The sequence below is a fragment of the Equus caballus genome, chromosome 1, assembly GCF_041296265.1.
Source record: "Equus caballus isolate H_3958 breed thoroughbred chromosome 1, TB-T2T, whole genome shotgun sequence".
In the NCBI taxonomy this organism is placed as follows: Eukaryota; Metazoa; Chordata; class Mammalia; order Perissodactyla; family Equidae; genus Equus; species Equus caballus.
Genome location: NC_091684.1, coordinates 111,685,982 through 111,710,297, shown reverse-complemented (window position 1 = coordinate 111,710,297; position 24,316 = coordinate 111,685,982). Strand labels below are relative to the sequence as shown.

Sequence of the window (24,316 nt, the reverse complement as noted above, 5' to 3'; positions counted from 1 at the left end):
GAAATTAGGGAACTCCATGGGCAACATCAGCTCAGGCATGAGTCCTGAGCCATCAGTGCAGCACCTGTGTGCTGGGATCCATAAGAGAGGAAGGCCAGGTCTGCCATGGACCGGCTGCATCTCCTTGTGCCAATGACATCTTTGAGCTCCAGTTTTTTCATGATGATGTGTGCACTTTTGAGAGGATTCACTGAAATAAAATGTATTAAGTTGCCCAGGCATGGAATGTTTGAGATGCTTGATACATGCTTCTACATCCTTGCACATTCTGGTCTTATGTCAGAGGGATGCTCACACCACGAGGATTCAGGTGAAATGCCCTCGGTGCAAATTAGACTCTGAGTAGGATGTGCCTCTGGTAGTTGATGGAGAGCTGCACAGAAAGGGAGAGCAGATCTCCACTGTGTTCCGTATTCTACTCCTCACAAACATGAATATGGCACTGTATGGCATGTATGTGTAATCATTCAGAGATAAAATTATGCATTTATCCTCATTTCTCCCTGTAATACCTCAGTGATATGATGCTCCATCGAGCCTTCCATGGCTATGGTCTGAAGGTTATTGAAACTAAAATTATGGAGTCATTTCTTCTTTCTGAAGGCAGTTTTCCTCTGCTTCATTGCCTCAAAATTAAAATTAATCCATTCTAATGAGAAGGAAAAATCAATATGAATATGAATTAACAGGCTGAAACTCGGGTCACCTAGATTATTGCTTCATTTTCTCACCTGGTCTGTTGACCTTCAGCTTCATCCCATTCAGGTTCATTCTCCACGGCCATCTTTCAAAAACTCAAATATCATCTTACCCCTCCACAGCTAGTATTTCTTCAATTGCTGTCTTCAAGATAACATCCAAACCACCTCATCCTTAGAGCTCCATCTTTACCTGATCAAATCTCCAGCCTTGCCTCCTGCCACTTTAATCTCATCTATGATTCTCTTTATCTGCACTGAATTATTTGCACAAGTCTTTGCACAAGTTATTTCCACCTTCCCTGCTTCATTCTTCAAGCCAGATTGAGTATCCCCACTTTCTGGATAAACTCAGGCCACGAGGCAGTTGTCTTTGATGGCTCTTTCCATACTCCATCACAGCTCTCACCGGACAAGGTTGTAACTGTGGCTACTTATCCCTCCTTCACTAGTCCAGGAGTTACTCAATGGGAGGGTCTGTGCCTTTCTTTCTCTATATTCTCAGCATCCTCCAGGCCTTTGTACATAGGAGGGACTTTGTAAATGTTTATTAAGTGAATGCATCTTACATACTGAAATATACTCAGATTTAGAAATACGCACCGTCATAACTATATCTCTATCTATTTCTGCAATTTTAAGACAATGATCTACAACAGCAACTGAAAATCAGCAAATGTAGGTTTCAGTCACAGCTCTGCTCCTTCAAGCTATGAGAATTTGGGGAAATCAAATAACTTTTCTGACTCTTCATCTGTAAAATGGGTTAATAGTGTCATTGTACTTATTCTGTGGAGTATATGATCATTAGATGTGATTGCCTGGTGGATACGGTCATATCCCAATCAAATCCCCCTTTTGGAGTGAAGTGTTGGGAATTCCGACAGCAGAAAGCCTTTAACCATCTGCCCCTGTGGGGAGTGTCTTCATCAAGATGACTCTCTTTTTCCAGGAAGGCCCTCATCTAATGACTGCCCACTGTGAGGGTACAAAGACCTGCGCCCTTTGAGGAGACGGGACGATTCTGAAGGGCCATACAATCTCTTGAACTTCTCGTTGGTCTGGGGTCTCCACTGAGATTATCTCACAGCTCCACTTCTCCCTCTCCCCATCCCGCTCCCTTTCATTCCCTCCTGCAAATAGTGATCTCAGGAACAGTCCCTAACATACCTCCTGCATGCTAATCTACCATCTCCAACTCTCCTCCACAGGGAGCCCTACCCGAGACAGAGGAGATTCCAAACACACATTTAACTCATGGGTCCTTAAATCCCTCTATCACATTATTAACAACCAAACAGTCCTTAGCCAGTACTTTTGTTATTGATCTCCTATCGCTTTTACTTGTGACACTATATCAAGAAGCAAATAAACAAACAACAGCAAAATCCAGTATGACATGAGCGCTAGAAGGAACACAAATGAGGAATCAGAAATCTGAGGTTCAAGTTCTTGCTCTCTAATCCTAGGCAGTGTAAGCTTGAACTGTCCCATCCTCACTCTTTGCCTCGCTTATTAAATAAGAGATATCTACTTCTCAAGTAACTGCCAGCTCTAATGTGCTGGTGGATCTATATGTTATTCATGTAGCTTTGAAGAAATGAATTTAACTTCAAATAGGGCCACTGCTTTGACTTTAAAGCGTTCCTTACTGAAGGTGCTTAGTCTAGAGGTGAAGGGGGCTGAGATTCACCCTGGAGGCCCTAGCACAGGGGTGTGTCTGTGCAGAGGAAGGGGCTCCTTTGGTAATTAGTCCACTCAGAGAGGCATCTTTTTCAGCAAGGTCCAGTTTCATCCATGACCTCAAATTCAGTAGAAGGAGAAACAGCATGAAATATATTTCCAATGATTAAACCAAAATCTTTTTTATCAAAAAATAAGTTGTCTTGAAAAGGGGTCATGGATACATACTATCAATGCCACTTGGTATAGATGCAAAAAGTAAGATTTATCATGGAAAATCTTACAGGTAGAGAAACAATGAAGCACGTACAACCCCCCCAAGCTCCCCTTGTCACATAGAAAGCTATACTTAGGCTAGGCATAGCTAGGATAGAATAGCATCTTGGCCGATGATCCAGTAGAGATGGCCATTCCCACCCTTCAAAGTGCTCTGTATATTTGCAGGATTAGGGTGCGGGAAAAATTTATCTATGTTACTATGTAGCAATGGAGAAATAATCTTTTTAGAAAGAGAGACTATCTGGGGCCCAGGGGTTGTTAGTAGCCTTCTCGTTCTTTCCACTAACTCAGGTCAGCCGAGCTGGCTTTCTTCTAAGATACCAAAGGAGGGTGGAAATGAAGACCATCTGGATTTGCCTCTCTTTGCAAGTCAAAAATATTCTCAAAGATGCTAATCAAATCTTCACCCCAAAGAGTCTGAATTATATAACTTCTTTCGATGATAACACCGAACATTGACCATCTGAGATTTGTAGACGTGTTACCTCATTTAATCCCTTCAACAATCCTATAAACTAGGAGCTATCAGGTAAATGAGAAATTAGGACTTAAAAGAGGTTAAGGATCTTTCCCAAAGTCTCATAGCAGGGGAGAAGCAGAGCTGGCATTGGTGCCAAGCAGAAACCAGGGTTTTAGCTACTCTGCTCCATGACTTACCTTACAATGAGTTACATCAGAAATAAATTACAGTTATTTATTATGTCATTTATATTGTACCATTGTACCATTACAATGATATCATGTATATCAGTAGTAGGAGTGTCAGTAGAGTACGTTATGATATTCTACCAGACAAAAGTGAATTATCTTTGAGATAATGCTGCACCAATTAATTGATTTAACACATTTTTTAAAAATCTGTGTCATCAAATTGGTGGTGTTTAAACTTTAATGTGCATAGGAATCACATAAAAACGCAAATTGCAGGGCCCTAGAGCCAAGGAAGTCTCAGATAGACCTAGCAATGTGCATTTGAGCAAGATTCCCCCGTGATTCTTAGCTTGGTCTATCTTATTGAGAGGGATCTCAATCCATGCTTTGAAAGACTCTGATCTAGCTTCCAGGGATAAGATCTGAAATACATCGTCACTTAAATGTAATGGCTTGCTTTCATCCTGCTGAAAGCAAAATTGAGCATTAGATACATAACCACGATTCTTACCTTGTCTCTATGACAATTTTAGATTTAACTTAGATTTAACTTACACTGTTTTATTTACAACAACTTTAGTGTCTATATGTAAGAGGAGCTTAGGTATGTTCAACATAAAGACGTAGGTAAATAATATAGCATCTATTATGTACAAGGCACTTTCATACATCATATCTAACTCTCACATCAACCCTATGGTTCCTACAACTTAGGATATTGAGTTTCAGATAGGTTAAGAAATTGCCCCATATCATAGAGCTCATAAATGCCCATGTCGAGATTTAGATATCAGTCCAGCTAATTGAGTAGCCGATATTGCTTCCACCAAGTCATGCCTTTTCCCAATCACGGAGCTGTTGAGTGGCTTCCTGACTTCAAACAGATAACTCAAGTCTAAAGTCCTTAAAGATAGTAAAAACATTAGGATCTTCTTTAGTAAGTCCACCTCAGACCAAACACACATTTAGCTTCTCTTTGTTTAGAAACGGGAAACATACTCTTATCTCCACTTTCTTTCTACTGTAGAAGAGAGGGGCTGAGGAAATGTGTGACCATCTCAGACAAACTACACTCGCAACTGCCACCAGCCCAACAATAAAGGAAGAGGAAAAGAAAAAGAAGAAAGAGAAAGAGAAGGAGAGGAAGGAGAAGAAAAGGGAGAAGGAGAAACATTAAAGTGCTTGTTTAGGTTAATGAATCAAAATGTGCTTTCAGAATCGAACACAAGTTTTGCTTTTAAAACTTTTTATTTCAATTTTTAATGGTGAGTGGGTGGGAATTGTCCTACTTATCTAAGCCTGTCTTATAAAATATCTGGAATCGGCATAACTCATCTCCTGCTTCTTGATCCCTTTTTCTTTCCACTCCCACAGGGGTGGTTTTCTGAGAATTGTTAATTTATTGAGGATGCTGAAGAGGACAGGACCTATGCCAATGACTAACATTTCTTCAAATACAGTCAAGGGTGGGCTAGGGGACTTCTTTGGTTGAATCCCATTTCCTAAAACCTCCTACTCTCTGAAAACTATTTGTAGAAGCAGGCAGAACCCTCCAGGAGGGACCGTCCTTGTTGGAGGGCTGGGAACAACACCAGAAAAACTGTTTCACCCCATCTCTGACTCAGACACTTCCTGCCCAGGCTGGAATCAGATGTTGCCAAGACAGCTGCGAAAAAAAAAAAATGAAGAAAAACCCAAGTTTCAAAAGTAAACTTCTACTATTTCAATGAGAGTTAATCAAGGAGTTGAGTTTGGAGAAAGACTGAGGTTTCTGTGCAGTAAAAGCAACACGATTGCCCAACACCACCAGCAAGTCGATTCCCAACGCCAAAGCCCCTAGTGGCTAAATCTACTGGCTCTGGGAGGCTGGGTCTGAGGATGGGCATCATATGGGTGACAACACCGAAGCAGCCAGGTTGGGGCAGAGTGAAATCTAAAACGCATTTCATTTCCTTTCCTATTTTTTAAACTAGCAAATGGCCAATTTTGACAGTATTTATTATTTGTGCTGATTTTAGAGGTGTTAGAGTTTAGAGGTGCATGTGTATAATAGAAAAGTGGAAAATTCAATAAAGCATTAATGGAAAAAAGCCATCCAGAGTCTTACCGTCCAGCAATAACTACTATAAAAAAACTAATGTACTTTAATCCAGATGAGGAAACATATTCTTATTCCCTATTATGTATGTGTGTATATACATATGTGTGTGTGTATATATTATTTATATACAATATAAATGACCTCATATTATATAATTTTTATAGAACTTTTTGACTTTATATTAGGTTATTAGATTTTTCTATAAAAATTATCTTTTAAAGTTCTGATTATTTTAATTTTATTTCAAGTTATTTCCCTATGTAATAATAACAACAATTATTGAGTGCTCACAATAAGTGCTCCATATGTGTGCCCTAATTTAACACAGCAAATATTAACTTACATATGGGGAAACTGAGACACAGAGAGGTGAAATAACTGGCCTGATGTCATACAGTTAGAAAGAAGTGGAGCCAGGACTTAACTAGGTGAGCAGAGTAAAGAGCTCACACTCACTATCTTTTATCTGTATACCAACCTATTGTTCCTTAAAAAAGAACATGAAATAACTGTCTTCCTGCTCTAATAATGCAGGGAGCTAGCCTTTGTTGAAGAAATAATCATTGAGTTCCTACACTATGCTAGATCTTGCGCTAGTTATTGGGAGAATATAAAGTTAAAGGAGATGCAGCTCTGATTCACTCATTTCTTTATTAAGGAACTATTTGCTGAGCACCAAATATGGGCATTGCTCCAGAGGCTTGAGATAGAACAAAACAGGAGAGGGCCCTGTTTCGTGGAGCTTACATGTTCGTTGGGCAGACAGAAAATAAAAGTCAAGCAAACGGTGATATAAATAATGTCAGACAGTGACCAGCATTATGGAGAAACAACAGGGGGAGGGGAGGGTCTCAAGGATGGGTTGCATTTGAACAGAGACATGAGAGAAGTGTGGGAGTAAAGCAGGCAACTATCTAGAAAGGGGCATTATGTAGCATGTTACAATCCAGAGAGAAATATGGACAGAAACATAAATAATCCATGTAGGAGAAAGAGCAAGAGCAAGGCCAAGGAGGCAAGAACATACTATTGTATGGCCTAGGAAGAGCAAGCCATCAAGTGTGACAAGGAGAAGGGCTGAGGGTTCAGGTGTTGTGGAGGATAAATGGCTGGAAAGTCGGTGGGAATCGCGGGACGATGAACTTGCACATCAGAAATTATCTTAATGCTGTAAGAAGCTAGTCTACAGTGTCTTCCATCTCTAGAATTCTGTGATCGGCTTGTTCTCTAACTGTTTTGATTAATCTCAGTTAGAAACTTTATAAATCAGAAGTCTTGATTGTCAGGAACCCATGAAAGAATGGTTTTGATGGTCAACATTGTAAAGAAACACAAAGTAACATTAGTCTTCCCGGACTCTTGAAGGAGAAACAAAAGAGGCCTGATTGTACACAAGACAAGACAAAACTTCTTAAGCACCCTCTTCAGAAATCTCCCTCCTCACATTCACACCGCACAATGGTGGCTCTGGTCGCCCTCCTCCCTCTTGCTTCATGGAGGCCCCCAAAGTCACCCCACTTCTCATTCTTGTCTGCCGCCAGCCTGCACGCCTTTCACATCTGATATCATTTTAAGTGACTGCGCTCTTGACCTGGGGCATTCCCCACCTTAGGAAGCATTATCTTCTCACTATGTATTTTTCAGAGAAGAAGCTCTTGTCAAAAGGATGTTCTTCTTCTCTTGGGGGAAAAAATTGACTATATTTGCCAATTTTGCATATTCACAGAATCTTTTGCTCATACCTACATCTGAAACATCTAGCCCCGAAGGTACCTTGTCCTTAAGGTTGTAAATTTAATTTTTCAATAGCCACTGCAGTTTCCCTATGACTTTGAGCCAAAATTGACAGGACCAGATGGCTCTGAAAATAACAGAAATGCAAAATCGTAGCTTTAATCAGGTCAGCTAAATTGAATAAATTAGAAGCAAAAGTGACATTTTAGCCCCTATATATATATATATATATATATATTTTTTTTTTTTTTGGTGAGGAAGATGGGCCCTGAGCCAACATCCATGCCAATCCTCCTCCATTGTACATGCAGGATGCCTCAACAGCATGGCTTGAAGAGCAGAGTGTAGGTCTGTGCCTGGAATCCAAACCCATGAACCCTGGGCCACCAAAGTGGAGTGTGTGAACCTAACCACTATGCAACTGGGCCAGCTCTTCCAATATTTTTTAAAGCAAAACACAACAAGCAGAGTTCTCAAGTGTGGGATTTCACATTTAAGGATTGCTAAGGTCATTCTCTTGCCCTAAACTGACTCTCCCCTGGATGCCTGAGGACTGCTTTATTCCAAATCCTTTAAATTGCCTTGAGGTCACCGTTCCCAGGACTTCTGCCTCATTATTTTTCTATCTCTTCAATGAAACTTTTTGTTTCCAAACCTAGAATAACTTCATTGGCTTTTTTATGATTCTAAAAGAAATAAAGGCTCATTGTAAAAAGTTGAAAATATATGACTCTAAAGAATTAATAAAAATAATATCACCAGCAAGAGATGACAAATGCTGAGCCAGCCCTGATGGCCTAGTGGTTAAAGTTGGAGGCTCACTGTTTCTGCTGCCCAGGTTTGCTTCTAGTTGCAGAACCACACCTCCCGTCTGTCAGTAGCCATGCTGTGGTGGTGGCTCACATAGAAGAACTAGAACAACTCAAAACTAGAATATACAACGATGTACTGGGGCTTTGGGGAGGAAAAAAGAAAAAGAGGAGGATTGGCTACAGATCTTAGCTCATGGTAAATCTTTCACTGCAAGAAAAAAAAACGAGAGAGAGATGACAAATGTTAACATTTCGGTGTACTCCATTCAAGACAATTTGTGTGTATGTGTATAAACATAAACACTCTTTTTTTGTTACCTTATCATATTTATTTTTATTTTCTCTATTAAAATTTCTTTGAAATTAAAAATTAATTCATGTTCATTGTACTAAGACAACCTAAAGATATGAAACTAAAACATTTATAATCTCCTCTACTCTCTATTCCTTGTCTTCTGAGCTATGTTAACCCTATTCAAGGGCACCTTGTTTCGCCTGACTTCCAGAAGTCTTGGGCAGGCCTGAGAGAACATGGAGCTTAAGGGGTGGTGGCTGCTTCCAGCAGAGCTGGTTGCCTGCCCTCCGTGGAAGGCAAGGTGACTTCCCCAAGTCCTGCTGAGAAGCTTAACAGCCTGCTAGGCCAGGAAGCTGTTGGGGGAGGGAGTCAGTAGCACACTGTGTACCCTTTGTCTTCAAAACTGTACCTGGTGTCTGGAAAAGACTAGCATCAATTGCTCACCTATTATTGCAAAGCATTGTTTGAAGTTGTGTACAAGTGTTACCTTATTGAATCCTTACAACAGGTCTATGAAATTGGTGCTCTTCTTAGCATCATTTTACAGATGAGGACATTTAGGCACAGAGCGATGATGTGATTTGCCCAGAGTCACAGAATGGAGGAGGCAGGATCCACGTAGAGGCATTCCAATTTCTGAGCCAATGCTTGTATCCACTACCATGTGCTCAGTAAATATTTTTGAATGAATGAATGGGACTTGAAATGGCCACAGATGGTATGAAAGGGTGCTTTGCTCACGTTCAGAGAAATGGAAATCAAAACTGGGATAGATAATATTTTACAGATCAAATTAACAAGACCTTCCTAACCAAAAACATCTGGCATTGAGAACACAAGTCCACTGGAGACTCTTCTGTACTTTTGATGGGAGCTTAATTTGTCACTATTTTTTTCTGGTAGATAATCCTTATCAAATTAAAAATGTATATATTGCAAAAGATTCAACATATAATGTCAAAAATCAAGAGCGAAACTAGGAAAAAACATTTACCACACTGTTATATAACAATGTAAGCATTATTAATTTGTAATATGTCTAAAGAGTACCAAAAAGTAGGAATGTCATGTGTTCAGGCGCTGTTGCTCTTCACCTCCTGAGAGGCAGCATGAAGGAAGAGAGAAGATTCATTTGGTTTGCTCATCTATACTCTGCTGATTTTGCTATCTATGTTTTAATGTTGACGTAATCAAGTATATTTCCAACTTCCCTTGTGAGTCTAGGTTTCCCATCTTCCTTAAGAAAATCTCTCTCACCCAACATTTATACACATTACTTAAATTTCCCTCTACTGGAAAATTGATCTTCCCTTGGTGATCCTGATTCACAGACTTTCAGATTTGAACTGCCATCTAGACCATTTTGCCCTCTGAGTGTCAACAATGCCGCTGGCTTTCCTGGGTCTCCAGCATCCAGAGAGCAGGTCATAGGACTTCTCAGCCTCCATAATCCCATGAGCCAATTCCTTATAACAAATCTCATCCTATTGGTTCTGTTTCTCTGAGAACCTGACTAATACAGTGATTTTCTAAATTTCCAGGAACACATCATAGCTTTTCAAAGTCCCATATGGACATCTCATTCCTCATTATTTCCTTTTAAGTTTTTGGTCAATCGTCGTTAGCTCCAACTGGCAATTCTGCCTCAGGCAGCTGCGGTGGACAATTGCCACTGGTTGTTTTCAACAAATGAACTGCAAATAGGGCTGTTCACAGAGGGCAGCTGAGTCAGGTCAATTCAAGACAAGTCCTAAAAATGAGGCTGTTTAACAAGCTGCCCAACAAGTCAAATAGTGACCATTCTCTGGGTATGGGATGTTTGGGGAGCTCCAATCCATTCAGTCCCCTTCAGTGGCTTCTAGGTTGTTGGTTTTCAAATCTACCATGGGGCTGGGAAGAGAGAGAGAGATGGAATTAGGTCAAGTTATAACACCACAAAGCTCATTGTGAAGCTGGGTACCTGAGGGTTACTGTAGGTATTCAAGTTTTCTTGTTTAACCTGAGGGGTAACTCATAGGTCTCCAGGATTTATGAGCTTGTTTTGCAGAAGACAGAGAATACTTTTGCGGAAATTGTGATCATCAGATGACCAGCCCGCTGCTGCTTTTGAAGCCCAGAAGTCAGATTGCTCAAGGGTTTCTCTGGAGTGAAAGATTACCCCTTTGTTTCTCGAAAGTTCTCCTACCAAGCCCCTTACCTCTATAAAACACCCTGCTTTCTTCTCTTGTGAAGGCAGATTTGAGAGATCCTATGCCCCCACCTTCTTGTTTTGGCCAATTCAAATAAACCTTTCTCCATCTCCAAGCACTGAGGTCTCAGTGTTTGGCTTACTGCACATTGGGCACACGAATTTGAGATTAAGAGGTTCAGTATCAAATGTTCTTACCAGAATATAGCCCTTATTCTTGAGAAACCATTCTTCAGATGGTAGTAAGCTTTTAATTAATTTCCAGAATTCTGAAAAAGGTGATTTTGATGGTTTTGATTTCATGATTGAACCAAGGCTTAATTTTGGAAAGGATTTCAGATTTTCTATGTATATATTCTCTTAATCTCCTTATTTTAGTTCTATTGTATTAAGGAAAAACTGTGACCTTGTCAATCTTTACTTTGGTGTGTGTATTAAGGTTTTCTTTGTGGACACTTCTGTGAGCAGTTTTTGTAAACATCTCTGGAAAAACAATTTTATACTTTTTTGTGTGTAAATACAATGTCATAGTATTAGTCAAAGACCAAATATATTGTTAGCTACATAATCTGCAAACTTCCCATTTAATTCATATTATAAAGAATTATTTACCTTTTCAGGAAACTTTTCCTTATGCTTAATACATAAGCATTTTTTAATTTTGTATTTAATTGAGGCTTTTTTTTTTCATAAACTATCTCTCATTTTCATACTTCCTACTTTGGCCCTTGAAAATTCTCCTGCATCTAATGTGCATCTGGTATTATACTCTTGCTTCTTCTTTTTATTTTTTTTTGTTGAGGAAGATTTACCCTGAGCTAACATCAGTGCCAATCTTCCTCTATCTTGTATGTGGGATACTGCCACAGCATGGTATGGCTGCCAGTGAGTGGTGTAGTTCCATGCCCAGGAATCAAACCTGGGCTGCCAACGTGGAGCGAGCCAAACTTAACCACTAGGCCATGGGGCTGGTGCCTCTTGCTTTCTTTAATTATATTGGTCTGGTACATACTTGTCAACCCTTTATTTCCAATCTGTATTTTGTTTATAGTTTTCTCTTGCCAAAGTTTTAACCTATTTTGCTGATAGCCTTATAGTTCTTTCATTTATCTTTTGTTTTCAATGATGTGATCAGAGGCATGCATGTTAAATAACAACATCAACAACCCTTTAGGTCCCCATAAGCCATTAAAAATAATCAAGTCCCGGACTTATCTCAAGAATTTTATATAAATTAAACCCTATTGTTAGGTTTAGTCTAAATTAAACTTCATTAACAATCTTAATTAGAATTGGATTGCAGATCCAAGAAATTATTGGCCTGCAAAAGAATGAGGCAACTAGAAAGGGCTTATTAAGCAGATAGAAGATATAAATCGGTTTCTTCCTCAACTTGGTTGGCTCATTTAAGGTCTGAAAAGTAATTTATTTATGACTTCATGCCAGTTATTTTCTAAGATCATTTCATTCAATTCTCACACAAAAAATGTGATAGTACATAGGAAGTGCATGACTAGTATGACATATATTAAATACTCCTTAAGTGTTAGCAAATTTTATTATTAGTAATAATAATTTATGATTCAGAGTACCCTGTGAAGAAGGCGTTATCATTTCTTGTGACGAGGTTAAGCGACTTGACCAGGTTCACTCAGTTAGTTAGTAGCAGAGGCAAAATTCATGTTTTTGTCCATATTATTCCAAACCCAATTCTTTCCTTTCTTTTTTTTTGCTACTTCAAAAGAAAAAAAATGTGAAATGTTGAATAGTAATTGAGTCCCATTTTGCAGCATAGCTGCTACAATTGCCAAAGAATGTTTAAATATAAAGAAAAATAGTTCTGATTGTTTATTTTGAATGAATCTAAACACTCTCTATTCACTCTTCTAACTCTGAGTGTGAATTTACTAACTCTCAGGGGTTATGACAGGACTTCTGTGTAGTATGTTGTATTCCGACAGCTCGCAGGACTGTCCTAAACAATGAACTCCGCCCAGAGAGAAGAAAGTTACATCCATCACCATAAGAGTAAACACATGTCCTTGGGCAGCGCAGCTGCTATTCCTACCACTTTCAGGAGACTCCCTGCTCTTTTGGAACATCCTAGAAGATAGTCCTCCAAAAAACCAACTCACTTGCAAATCTCTCGTAAACTCTTCTCCGGGATCTCAAGGTCACACTAACTTTCATCCTTTCTCATCCTCCAAGACCCTTTCTCATCTGCACAGCAGACACTTGAACTGATCTGCAAACATCCTGTGATGTCCTCTCCACGTGCGTTCTTTGTCTTCTTCCCTACCCCCAGCCTGGTCTAATTCCCTTATGTATTCCGCAAGGCCTGATTTAATCTCCCTTATTCTGAGCACACTTCTCTAAACCTGTCAGCCCACATCAACCTCTGAAGTGTGAACAAGTCATACAATATTTTGTATTCTTTCACTCCAAATAGAGTGCAATCTCCTTCATGAACAGGAATTGCATACATATTTTATCACCCCACAAGAAACAGCATAGCTCCAGACACAGAGTAGTTACCAAAATAAACTTTCTTAAGTTAAAAAAATAAGTTTAAAAAGCACCTTGGAACAGTGTGATGGCTACATTTAAATAGGTTCCATAGATTTGGAGAAGCTGAATTATGCCACAAACAACTTTTAGTATTTTATACTATATTCCGTGTAATTATAAAATGCAATAAAAAGCAACAAAAGAAACAAAATCCATGCAATTTTTTATTTATTTATCACACAAAATGTGATCTTGTGATAAGAACTCATAGGATTTACCCTCTTAAAAACTTTCATATTTACCATACAGCAGTGGTAACTATAGTCATCATATCATACTTCACATCCCTGGTACTTATTTATCTCATAACCGGAAGTTTGTACCTTTTGACCACCTTCCTCCAATTCCCCCTCCCCCTACTTCTGGTAAATATAAATCTGATCTCTTTTTCTATGAGTTTGTTTGTTTGTTTTGATTCCATATATAACTGAGATCATACAGTATTTGTCTTTCTCTGACTTATCTCACTTAGCGTAATGTCCTCAAGGTCCATCCATGTTGTTGCAAATGGCAGGACATCCTCCTTTTTGTGGCTGAATAATATTCCACTATATATATACACCAAAAGATCCTTGGTATCTGGTCCTGTCCAAAACCATTTGGACAAATATGCTAGTGAACATTTTCAAGAGAATCGAATGTCAAGGACCTTTTGGTGTGGACCAAATGTTTGTTTTATGGAGGTTTTGGATAGGACCAAATGTCTGCTAATCTTTAGATCAAACTATTAGAAAAAGTAGATATTTAATGGAAAATATATCATTCATACACCTTCAAAATCATTGTGTAACCTAATCCAAGTTATGTTCCTAAATTTTAATAAGTTTCTGGTTCTTAAACAATCTTAATCAATTACCTTATAGTCCAAAAATCTCTTCTAGTAAAGCCAGGACTTAAACTCCAGAACTTTAGTTCTTTAGGGAAGTGCTATAGACTGAATGTTTGTGAGCCCCAAAATTCATATGTTGAAACTTAATTCTTGATGTGATAGTATTAGGAGGTAGGGCCTTTGAGAACTGATTAGGTCACCAGGGTAATGCCCTCGTGAATGGGATTAGTGTCCTTATGAAAGAGATCCCAGAGAGCTCTCTAACCCCTTCTACCATGTGAGAACACAGTGAGATAACGGTCATCCATGAACCAGGAAACCAGCTCTCATCAGACACCAAATCTCCTGGGGTCTTGATCTTGAACTTCCCAGCCCCCAGAACTGTGAAAAATAAATTTCTGTTGTTTATAAGTCAGCCAGTCTACGGTATTTTGCTATACCCACCCAAACGGACTAAGACAGGAAGCCTGATATTAAAATCCCACACATACAGCCTCATTGTCAAATTCAGAATTTCTTCTTAAGAGATGTCTTTGTCTCTTCACTTTTAACTGATATAACATGGCACATTTCTGATATCACATCCACTTCTTTTCCTTGGTGCCCTAACAGTAAGAAAATATGTATTATTGGTTTCCTTTCAACCGCTCTCCTCCCTCTCTAGATTCCTCCCTTTGTTTGTCCACATTGTATAACCAGTTTTGTAGACATCTTCCCTATTTTGACAAGACTTTACGTCTTTTCATACTTCTTAACCTTCTAAATGCACCAAAATCTTTAAACAAAACTACAAAATGATTTTATGTTCACAATTCTACCACTCCAATGTTCTTGAAACATTTGGGAAAATACTTGGTCCTGTCATGCCTCCAGTTTCTCTCGTTTAATCTGATACACAAAGAGCCTTTGAACACCTGCCATGTGACAATTACTGGTAAGAGACCATTTGTTTCAAATGCGTATGCTTTCACACAGAAAGGCTTGGCACGCGCTATTCCCAATGTTTCCAATGCGTTCGTCATTGTAAAAATATCATTTGTTCTCAGCCCAGAGAGATGCTGTGAAAATGTCTCGGGCAAAATATAAAACTCAAAGGTGTTTTGTTTCCCTACAAACTCTAGAGCATGTAGAAATCTGAACACCTTCCCTTCCATGTGTTGCTTCTGCTGCTGTGAGGTTTTAGGTGACTTGGCCATCTTTGCCTGTCCATTCTTGCTTGTTAGGCTTCTGAGTATGCAGCTTTATTACATGCTTGGGCTGTCCAGTGAATTAGTGGCTAAGGGTTGCTTTGATTGACAGAATTCCAGTCCTACAGCAATAGTCAATCTGACCCAAGAAAGAAACTGTTGGAGTTGTTAGAATGGGCAATTATAAATCTGTACATAACTGCCCATGAAAGACTGGTCCTTGAGTTCCCTTTGTGGGTGTACCCTGTAGGTCAGACATGGGACCTATTGTGACCAAATAGCAAATGGCATGAAGAGGAGCTGTTTAAACACCACTTTCTGATGCTACAACAATTTGGGATCCATCTACACTGACAGATGTAGTACTCCTTTGGTTAAAAGGAAGACTTCTTTTTCTGTTAAAATGACAGGTTGTTTGGGATTATTAACTTATTTCCTCCCTGCCTCCCCAGCATACTCATAAAAGATAAGGTGATCCCAACCCCACGTGGTCTGGTGAAGAGGGAGCTGGTTAAGTTAAGGACCTAAGGCCTCAGCTGCAGAGCAGAGATATTCCTGAAATAGTGTATGAAGAGTCTTCTGATATCAAAGTGATTAAATATCTATTATAAATGCTTAAAGTAAATATAGAATTAATCAATAAATCTTATAAAGTGTAAAAATATAAAATATCATAAGGAATAAATACTCATTTATTTTATAGTTTAAATTCTAGTGAGGTTATACATAAAGTTATGTTTAGGACTCAGGCGTCATAAATTTGTTTTCAGCAATGAATATTATTGGTGAAAAACTGAAAGTAATGCTAACATAGGATGAAGAAGAATCGGAAGACTGAAGAGACATGTATTTCAATGAAGAGCTCCCAAAACATTCTTAATCGCCTTACATGTGGCCATTCATTTAATACATTTTTAATAAATATTTTTATCACGTCTGCTTTCAAATGAGCCATCTTGAGAAATGTTGATGTCAAGCATAGTTTTGTGTCTATACTAGCACTTTAGAAGCGTTTAGATACAGACTATCTTCCTTGAGAATATACTGAGAGGAAAGAAGCTTCTAGAGAGCTAGACGACCTCTGTGGAAAGCCGTATCCACCTCAGACAGACGGCCTTTGCTCTACTTACATATTTGTCTCTCTGGGATTAATTTTTTAATGGACTTTCTGACCTTTCAACAATGTGAATTCTCCATCTGTTAATCATCACACAGATTAATGTGTCCTTTGACTTCAGTAACTATTTTTCAACTCTGTGGAAAACAATACAAAGGAACGCAGGGAGAGTGAAGGACAAAGAAAGTGGAAAATATTTAGAAGGAGGAACTCTTTGAATTTTTATAAAAGAATAATACTCCAAATGTTATTTTGAGATATCTTGTATTTGTGTTAGAAAAAGTATAGTAAAATTAGCAGATAATTTTCCACGGCAGTATTTGTGACACTCTCGTACAACCATGGAATAACGGATGTAAATAGAAATCCTGAGGTGTTATATCTCATTACTGAGTTCTACACTCCTTGATTTTCCTGTTTTGTAGAAAATCTCTTTGTAATCAAAATGGGACAATATTTGGTTGGGTTGGTTAAGTTTAAAATTGGATTAAAGTAAGAAATCATTAAAAAAATGACGTGCATGTTTTAGAGAATCTACTTTAAATTAATATGTATTAATGTAAACTAATTTGCACAACATTTGATGTGGGAGTAGAGCCTACTTGTGTGTGTTTGTGTGTTTATAGATGGAATTTGCTAAGTGGATATCTCTGTCATCATTTTTGTATAAGTTATATCCATGTGTCTTTACATAATCTGTCCAATTTTGGTTTTTAAAAGGATGTCTGGAACTTAGAGACAGGAGCAAAGCCACCCAAATGCAGAATTGTTCTAGATTTTTAATTTTTCCTCAATCATTTTCGTGTAATAGGATTCATAAGTGAATTGCTCTTATCAAGTTTTTTCCAAAGCATTTAACTTAGTCTCGTGAAAACAGATTTCTTTTCACGCTCATATTTATCAGTTTAAATACTTTTTATTTAAATCCAATGATTAAAATAACAAATATACTCTACACAAACAACCTTGGAAGGAAAAACCAAAAGCCATCTTTTGGTGTGAAAAGAAGTGTGAGGGCCTGTTAGAGTATAGCCTGTTAGAACTAAGTTTTCAGTGTAAGTGCGCATCCATGAGGGAATAGAGCTTCATTCTAGGCAGTGGTTAGGTGAAGCTCACTTAAGAGAGCTTTCTATCAGGTTTAAAACACTACGTGAAGAGCAGCAAGATTTTAAACGCAATCAGCGGCGCAAACTTTGCAAAAGACAATATTTTAACCCCAACCCAAAAAAGAGAAAAATTCTTCCCTTCAAAGACATTATCATTACCTTGAAAACAGGATTGCCTCTTATTAATTAACCGCTAATAATACTGGGTGGATAAAGTCAAACATTGTTGCAAGAAGGTATGACAAGGTGCCTTACATGCTAATTGAGGTGATAATTCATCTAAGCTAATCTTGAATAGATAGCAGGCAACTTATTACTAAATGTCAATTATATTGTCTTTATAGTATTAAATATAGATTTATCTAACAGCAAGGCTCACTTTTCATCACACTATAAATTCTTATTAATCGAAAAGTGTGACCCAAATATATTGAAAGATTGATGTAATAATATTAAAAAACACTTAAAATATGCTAACACCAAGTTTGGACAAAAATGAGGGAAAATGCCCAGAGTCATAGAATGTCGGTTGATGGAGCATAAATTGGTAACTCTTCCTCAAGGAAAATCTGAGAATGTTCATTAAAAATGTTTAAAATATATACACTCACTCAGCACTTCTAATTCTAAAAATTTCTACTAAATAAACAATCAGAAATATGCAAAAACATACATGTGTAACAAAGTTCTTGACAGAATTGTATATAAACAAAGAGAAGAAGGAAAGAAAGAAAAAAGAAAGGAAGAAGGGAGAGAATAACATACTAATCTTATTGTAGGAGAATAGCTAATGACATGTATCATTTAAAGTTTTTGTCTCAAGCAAAAGAAACCACATTCTGACTACAATAATAAGCAAAATGGAGTTTATTGGAAGGATATTGGTGGATCAAAAATTGTGGAGTAACCAAAGTGGAGTGGGAAGGCTGGGATGCAGAAACTAAAGAGGTGGGCACACACTTGAAATAGTCTGGCTAGATGCTGCCAGTGGAAATGAATGAATCTCAACCATTTTCATTGTCATTGTCGTTTGAATCAAGATCCAAAACTGAAGGCAGGAAAATCCAACTCTTCTGGCTTAGGTAGTGTTCTAGAAATGCCCCTACATCTAACTAGTCTTTTGCAACCATGAATAAACTCAACCTTTCTAGAAGTCACCATAAGCTTCTAGGTTTCTGGCAATAATATGTTTCTTGATCTGGATGCTGGTTATATAATTTTGTTCAGTTTGTAAAACTTCATCAATTTGTATACTCATACTTTCTTTTATGTTTTTGCTTTTGCTGAGGAAGATTAGCCCTGGGCTAACATTTGTGCCAATCTTCCTCTATTTTATATGTGGATTGTCACCACAGCATGATTGATGAGTGGTATAGGTCCCAGGATCTGATCCTGTGAACCTGGGCCACTGAAGCAGAGCGCACTGAACTTCACCACTAGGTCATGGGGCTGGCCCCTATTTTTTCTTCATATAGATTAGCCTTGAAAAACAGTCTACTTCTGAGAGTAGAGAAAAATCTAATATTTCATCAAATTTTAAATCTGGCAAAAAGTCTGAACTTTCTGTGTGATATTCTCTCTTACTTTCGCTCTGTTGGTATTGCATTTAAATACTGTGAAACTTTGGAATAATGTTAGCTTTAATCACCACAAACACTACCAACATAAGAGGATAGAAGTGTAAGAGAAGGAGGAGACAAATTAATGAAAATATATATCACAATCAAAAAAATAAAGAAAAAAATTGGTGTAGAGACTACATTTCTTGTTTCTGCAGCTGCTCCCACCTATTATTCATTCTATGTTCACCTGATATCCAGCTAGCGTCTCAATTGTCCAGAGTTCTTTGCCAGGTCGAGTAATACAAAGCTTACCTTATGGGGGAACTTAGTCCTTGCCGTTTCTTCCCACATAGAATCGAGGTTGCAATAACCACTGTCCACGGTGGTTAGAAGACACTCCCCAGTTGGTTGAATCAGATAACATTAAGGTCATTATTATTAACCGCTTGGATCATGCTCCATAGTTTAGAATCCAACAGAGCTCCGAAGTAAGACAAGAGAGGTGTCGCACAGAATAATTACTTACCCAATGATGCTAGGGCTTGACTCCAAAACCCTAGCTGTTTCTTGTGAGTCACCTAACAGGGCCTACTAGAAGTTTCATACAGCATCTTAAACCACCACCAACATTCCATCCATCATTGATTTGCTCAGCCCTAAAGGGCCAATTAGTGTAATCGCTTGTACTGAAGCCCTGGGACAGCTAGAGAGACTTGCTTTCTGAGCTTCCACTCAAAGATAGCAGATTCTTCAAGCTACTTGACAAATTATGGCAGGCAGCACACCAAACTCGCACGTGTTGCCAATCAAATCCAAAGACAGCAGCTAAGGGGTGTGCTTCTCACAGGTCCTGAGTGTGAAGCAAGCTTGCTGGCCCTTCATTGAGGCGGGACATTAATTCCCAGATGCTGCAGACCGCAGGACCCTCACACCTTTCACAGAGGTGGTAGATGTGAGTGTTTTCTCATTTTTTTCCCCTGTCTAACTTCCAATAAAAAACCTGAGTTTCAGCAGGGTACCTAATGCCCCTGTTACAATTTTCTGCATGCTATCAGCATGATTTCAGCCATTCGTGTGACAGAGAGATGCGCTGGGAGACAGTGACTGTCTTAGCGTAGATCTCTAGAGACGACTCATTCACGAGTTGAGAAGGTAGAGTACACTGCTGTTCCTGTCAGATGAAAGCAAACTTCCGGTGCTTTCTGATTATAAGAAAGGAGGAGGGGGAAAGCATTTGCCAGATCAAAGGTGTAGACCAGGTGAAAAGGGCTTGTGGATTGTATATTTTTAACAAATATTTGATGTTTGGGGCTGCGCCTTATGGAAGAGTTATTCCTCATTCACACTCTTTTGAACTCAAGCACAGACATGTGACTGACTTTGACCAGTGAGGTATGAACGTGAGAGAAGCTTGTTGCTCCCGAACAGAAGCTTTAAGAGTCGGTCTGTAGTTTACCATGTTCTCTTTTCCCTATCTCTGTGTGTGCGGGGGTATGTGTAAAGATGCTTTATCAGCCTGGGTTCCCTGAACGGGGACTTTTCTACAAATGAGGAGAAGAAGGAAGAAGTGAAGAAAGAAGGGTTTCTATAGCAAGTTCAGAGGAATTGCTTCTTTGACCAAGGAAGACTCAGGGTGTATGTGTATGTGTGGGATGTTTCAGAGGTGTTGGAAAACTTTGGGTGCCACTAAAACTCTGAATACTCCCATGTTTTCCCAGCTTCATTCTTAAAATCCTACACTACTCTTTATCAATCAATAAGTCAATCTTACTCTTCACATGAAAGACTAGACATGGTTTTTAATTCAATAAACGTCATAACTCAGGAACCCACAGGCTCAATCTCAGAATGCGTTTTAATGATCTCCAACCTGGGGCTGCATGAGGTAAACGAGTCTTGGAGCGTGGGCTCAGAAATAATGAGATTCGGTCTATACCTTGAAATAAGAATTTAGGTTGTGAGCTTCTTGGCTTTCAGTTACTTAATGTTACCAGAAGCATCCACTCTACCATGGCACCCCATAACTCCTTCTAAATTTAATCTTTTTACGTAGTAGCAGTCAACCAGTTTCCTAGTGGCTGGAAAAAGCAGAAAAACTTGGTAGTGACTGCATGACTAGCCTAATTAGCTCTCTTGTCATAAAGTTTCTCAGGATGCTAAATGTATTTTCCAGAATAGGAAGAGAAGTTTTATTCCATACCTAATGCCAGTAATCCATTTTCTGGTATTAATTTCTCTGTAAGTGAGGGTTATGGCAGCAGGTAACAGGAACGGTGACTAATTTACACAAAATAGAGTTTATTGGAAAGATATTGGTATCTTAAGTGGGAAAGCTGGAGGACCAAGGCAGCCATAGAGGGCTAGCCATTAGAATTATAGGAACGATATACACCCGGTGTGAACATTACTACTGGTGAACTTGACCATGCCCCACTTCATCAGTCTGCTAAAATTCAATGGAAAGAGAATCCAGTGAACTTGTTTAGTTCTTGGGCTTGTCCTCTGACAAGAAAGGGAAAAGGCTCCTGAAGGACAGCTTCACCAGACTGTATACCAACGGAAAAAGGTACTTCCTCAGGAGGAATTATTGGTACTCTTAAGTACGAATGCTGGAAAGCAAAAAAAAATTTTTTAAGTAAACATGAACAAAATGGCATGATTTTCCTGATACAGTGTTAAGTACCTATAATACATTCCATATAATAAATAATGTGTATATTAAACTAGCAACAGTTATCACTAGGTGGCAGGATTACTAGTGCTTTTATATTTTTCCTTGTACCTTTTTGAATTTCATAAATTTTTAATAAAATGTGCTAATTTTTAATTTTCAAAAAAAAGGAAAACAATAAATCTAAACACTTTAAAAATGAAGGGAAATTGAGAAGTGGCACTAGATTACTGAAGAGCTGATCAGATATCACTTGTGCACATTTCAAATTGTTTGCTTCCCTTCCCCTTTTCTTAACACTAATATTCCTATTTCTGAGCTTTAGTATAAAAATGGAGATGTGTCACAGGAAAGGAGAATAACAACAGAAACAATAGTAGCTAATTTTACCAAGTACTCATCACGTGCCCTGTATTTTGTTAAATGCTTCACATGATGTAGGTATTATAATTATCCTCATTTTATAGATGAAGCGATTAAGGTCCAGAGATAAGTAATTTAGTCCAGGTGACCTGAATAAACAAATGAAATGAAATTCAAACATACTTTTGTTTCAGCTTCTTACGACTTTTGAGGGAGGGTAAGAAATGTCTGTGCATACGGTTTAATCCAAATGGAATGCTTTGTAAGAGACATAGGAATGGGTCCCGAACAATGAGTGTTTTCTAGATTCAGGCTTTCAATATCTAGTGAGAATTCACTTTCTCCCAAGATCTCTAAGGTCTGTGTTCTTGAAGACAAAATTGCCACCTCTGCAGGTCAATCCATAGAAAACACATTGTTGGTTACCGTAATTATTTAAGTATGATAATGTCTTCATTTTTGATGCAGGAAAACAAATGTCACAAAGCTGTGCTTTTATGAATTCCAGTCAAGATTTGGATTCAATTCATTTTTCATCTCTTCTGAGAACTCAAGACTTTCCAAGAACCTGCAATAAACAAAGTAAATTATCTAGAGGAGGGAATATGTTTAGAATACAGGGAAAAATATCTCCAGAGGGCTATATAAGATATTTCATTGTCCATACCTTTGCAGGGTTCAAAAGTCAATGTACAGTCATAATGCCATGGCCATAATTTTACTGGAGTTTTTCCACGTCAATAGCAACTTACAAGGATGAAATTTACATCTGATTTCTCTTGGTCAGATTGCCACTTCCGAAACACTTCAGCACTTCTCTATATTTTATAACATTCATCCAATTTCCATTGGAATAAAAATTTCAATTAATTTGTGAGTTGACATTTCCATCCGTATCTTGGGATTTCCCTCACCCCTGACATTTGGATGTTCCTTTGGTAAGAATGTATAAACAAGGCGATGGCTTGCCGTCTTAATCCAGGAAGGAAGGGAAATACTTCACTGAAGTAAATGTCATTACCTTTACTAAAATGTGTTCTACTGAGCTTAATCTTGTAGAATCCTGTGGCTTTCAAAGTACATTTCTATATTTTGGATAAACCAACCCACAAACATTGAGAACCTGCCAGATACCGGGCACTCTGTGAGGTGCTGGCTCTGCTCACAGTCCTGCATGACGCGCCTCCAGCCCACCTTCCCACTCTCACCTCTCACAACCCAAAGGAGAAAATTCCCTTAGGCCACTGTGAAGAGGACAGTTTCCAATGGGGAAAGGCTGGAGCGGGGAAACCAGTTAGGGACCTGTTGTAGTATAACCAGGGACAAATTATGACGGCCAGCATCAATGTGGTAATAATAAAACTAAATTGAAGAGGATAGAGTCAAGAAATATTGAGAGGTGGAAATGACAGCACTTGGTGATTAATTAGCTTTATTTTGGGAGTCTGGGTAAGAAAAAGGAGTAAGTCAAGGGTAAATCTCAGATCCTATTTGTTTGTTTTTAAGTGCCTGCGAATAGGGTGAAAATTATGCCCCTCCTTGTTTGTCTTTGGTGTGATAAGGTTGAGTTGCCTGAAGGATAGTCAAGGGGAAACACCTAGACAGCAGTTGGATTATGATTCAGAAGAGAAATTGTGTCGGAAATGCAAATTTGTGCGTAATTAACATGTAATGGGGGTGAATGGATCCCCCCAGGGGAGCTTGTGTAGTGATGGTGACAGCAGGTCAGAAGAGACCCCAGTGCCTATAAAAGTGCCTGGTACCTACTTAGTTGTTAGTGAACAAGTGCATGAAATAATTAATAAAAGGATGAGTAGACATGGAGAGATAGATCTCTTCCTAATGAACAAAGAGATATATAAACCAGCAATGATCATTCCATGTGTTATAAATAAAGTGCTATGGACTTTAATTTATACAATTCAATGTCTCTTACAATAATTTATTAAACTTTACAACAACTACAGTGGATTAGGCATGGAAGATGTCATTCTTGTTTTAACCACGATGCAACTGAGGCTAAGAAGGGTGCTTTTGTCCAAGGCCACCAGGATGCAATTCATAATGATGGAAACAGGAGTAAAACCGGTTTTTTAATACTGAATGAGGAATTATTAAAATATAGATTTTATTTATTACATTGGAATAAGAAGAGAGGAGGAAGGTAAAGAAGGGAGAATTTGCTCCTTGGACTGTGATGTAAAATGACAAGAGTCGGAAGGCAGCTTTGCAAATGAAAACCATCTGAAGGATGTGGAAGATTAGAGAACAGTGGTCCTTTCTGCCTTCTAAGAGCCCGTAGTGCTCCGTGCCTCTTCGCCTACCACCCCACCGAGGTCCCAGAATGGACCCCTTTCCTGCTAGATTCACAGAGTCGTGGGTCCGCCTCCTTTCAGTGCTAACACAGAATGATTTGTGTTAATCATCCTGTTCCCCAAAGGTTCCCCAAATTCCTTTCAGATGTTCAGGTCG

The 24,316-nt window shown here is 38.6% G+C and overlaps 1 long non-coding RNA gene across 1 annotated transcript in view; it reads right to left on the bottom strand.

Moving 5' to 3' along the window:
- Nucleotides 1–19,554, bottom strand: part of LOC138917166 (uncharacterized) — a 62,560-nt gene extending 43,006 nt beyond the window's left edge. Inside the window, exon 1 of the long non-coding RNA XR_011424780.1 lies at nucleotides 19,123–19,554. This is a non-coding gene — a long non-coding RNA (uncharacterized lncRNA). The remainder of the gene's footprint in view (nucleotides 1–19,122) is intronic.
- Nucleotides 19,555–24,316: the final 4,762 nt, after the last annotated feature.